The sequence below is a fragment of the Myotis nattereri genome (genome assembly GCF_964212035.1).
Source record: "Myotis nattereri genome assembly, chromosome: 11".
In the NCBI taxonomy this organism is placed as follows: Eukaryota; Metazoa; Chordata; class Mammalia; order Chiroptera; family Vespertilionidae; genus Myotis; species Myotis nattereri.
Genome location: NC_138086.1, coordinates 64670082 through 64672579, shown reverse-complemented (window position 1 = coordinate 64672579; position 2498 = coordinate 64670082).

The following is a 2498-nucleotide window of genomic DNA, read 5'->3' as shown; positions in this document are numbered from 1 at the left end:
ACTGACTGGCCCAGACACTAGCTGGCTCAAGTGCCCCCGATGACCCAGGGAAGCCTGGAGCTCTGATGGGCCACATGCGGCCCGGGGTGTTCAGGGGAGGGCGGCTGAGGCCCAGGTCTGAGCCTCAGGAAGGGGTGAGGTGGATCTGTGGGCAGCGGAAGAGCCCCACCTCTTCCCAGTAATCAGGACAGGCTTCCTGGAGGAGGGGACATGGCAGACAGATTTGTTTATGTAAAGGAAGGGAGGCATTGTGGGAGAGGAAAGTCCAAGCAGAAGGAGAGATGGGATGGGGTGTGCTTCCAGCCACGGCGGGAGGGGAGTGATGGGAGCACCCACTTACCATCCCCACGCCCAGTATGAGTGCTCCCCTCACTCCCCTCCCCCCACGGCTGGCCCAGACCCTCAGAGAGGGCTGGTGGAGATGGGATGGCACACTGCCCACTTACCATCCCCACGCCCAGTATGTCCTGCGTGACCATCTTCACAGCCTGAATCTCTGCTTCCCCTCAGGGCCCTGCCTGCCTCAAGAAGCACCCAGGCTGGGGGTGCAGAGGCTTGGCCCTCAGGGAGTTCCATACCCAGACCAGCGGGTGGAACTGGGGCTGAAGGGGGAGTTCGGACAACCAAGCCTCTGAATGTAACCGTGGGCACAGCCACAGCCAGGACAGAGGGGACAGGCTTGGTCCACCTCATGCTGCGAGGCCCCGGGACTCACTGCCCCAGCAGCAGCGTCTGCTCTTGAGTGGGTACGTTCCTAGGACAGGCCGACAGGGGAGTCATCTCAGCCTGAAGGGGGCCGGGGCCGGGTGGGCACAGCACCGGTCGCTCAGGTGCTGGGTTCTCAGCCTCCCTCACTCATCCTTCCCAGGGTGACGCGGGGCACCCCTCTTTCCAGCCTCCTTCATGATGAAAGGGACACACAGAACCCTGATGACTTTGGAGAAGAGGCATAAACAAGGTGTGTGTGCATTTGCGGGGAAGAAGGAAAACAGCAGTTGGCACTGTCTGGGATTCCACGGCCGCTGGGGCTGGGGCCATGGGAGTGGGTGCTGGAGCCACTGGGGCTGGGGCTGGGGCAATGGGAGTGGGTGCTGGAGCCGCTGGGGCTGGGGCAATGGGAGTGGGTGCTGGAGCCGCTGGGGTTGGGGCTGGGGCAATGGGAGTGGGTGCTGGAGCCGCCGGGGCTGGGGCAATGGGAGTGGGTGCTGGAGCTGCTGCGGCTGGGGCAATGGGAGTGGGTGCTGGAACCGCTGGGGTTGGGGCTGGGGCAATGGGAGTGGGTGCTGGAGCCGCCGGGGCTGGGGCAATGGGAGTGGGTGCTGGAGCCGCCGGGGCTGGGGCAATGGGAGTGGGTGCTGGAGCCGCTGGGGCTGGGGCTGGGGCAATGGGAGTGGGTGCTGGAGCCGCTAGGGCTGGGGCAATGGGAGTGGGTGCTGGAGCCGCTGGGGTTGGGGCTGGGACAATGGGAGTGGGTGCTGGAGCTGCTGGGGTTGGGGCTGGGGCAATGGGAGTGGGTGCTGGAGCCGCCGGGGCTGGGGCTGGGGCAATGGGAGTGGGTGCTGGAGCCGCTGGGGCTGGGGCTGGGGCAATGGGAGTGGGTGCTGGAGCCGCTGGGGTTGGGGCTGGGACAATGGGAGTGGGTGCTGGAGCCGCTGGGGCTGGGGCAATGGGAGTGGGTGCTGGAACCGCTGGGGTTGGGGCTGGGGCAATGGGAGTGGGTGCTGGAGCCGCAGGGGCTGGGGCAATGGGAGTGGGTGCTGGAACCGCTGGGGTTGGGGCTGGGGCAATGGGAGTGGGTGCTGGAGCTGCCGGGGCTGGGGCAATGGGAGTGGGTGCTGGAGCCTCTGGGGCTGGGGCAATGGGAGTGGGTGCTGGAGCCGCCGGGGCTGGGGCAATGGGAGTGGGTGCTGGAACCGCTGGGGCTGGGGCAATGGGAGTGGGTGCTGGAGCCGCCGGGGCTGGGGCAATGGGAGTGGGTGCTGGAGCCGCTGGGGCTGGGGCAATGGGAGTGGGTGCTGGAGCCGCTGGGCTGGAGGGTTGACCAGGCTCCCCTGGGCAGGGCCAGACAGGCTCTGACCCATCCTCTCCAGGCTGCTTGCGGGGCGAGGTCTGAATTGGAGGAAAGGCTGGGCTCCCACACAATAGCTCCCGGGGCAGAAACCAGGACACTCAGATATTCCTGGAGCCCCGCAGTCTCAGGCCTGGGCTGGTGACGGGAGGAAATAAGGGGAGATAGGAGAGGAGGGGTTCCAGGAAGCCCCACCCTCTTGCCCGTCCTGCTTGGGGGCTCCCAGGCGGCAGGGGAGCAAGCAGGAAGAACTTGGCATCTGCCATCTCTTAGCCTGCAGGCCCCAGGCGAGCACCTGGCTATCTGAGACTCAGTTTCCCGCTTGGGAAGTGGGACATTGAGTGACTGGCCCATCGGGTGCCGCACACAGTGCCAACCACTGTGCTGTGGGTCCCTGTCCCAGGGGTGGTCACTGATGAGAACGTGGGCC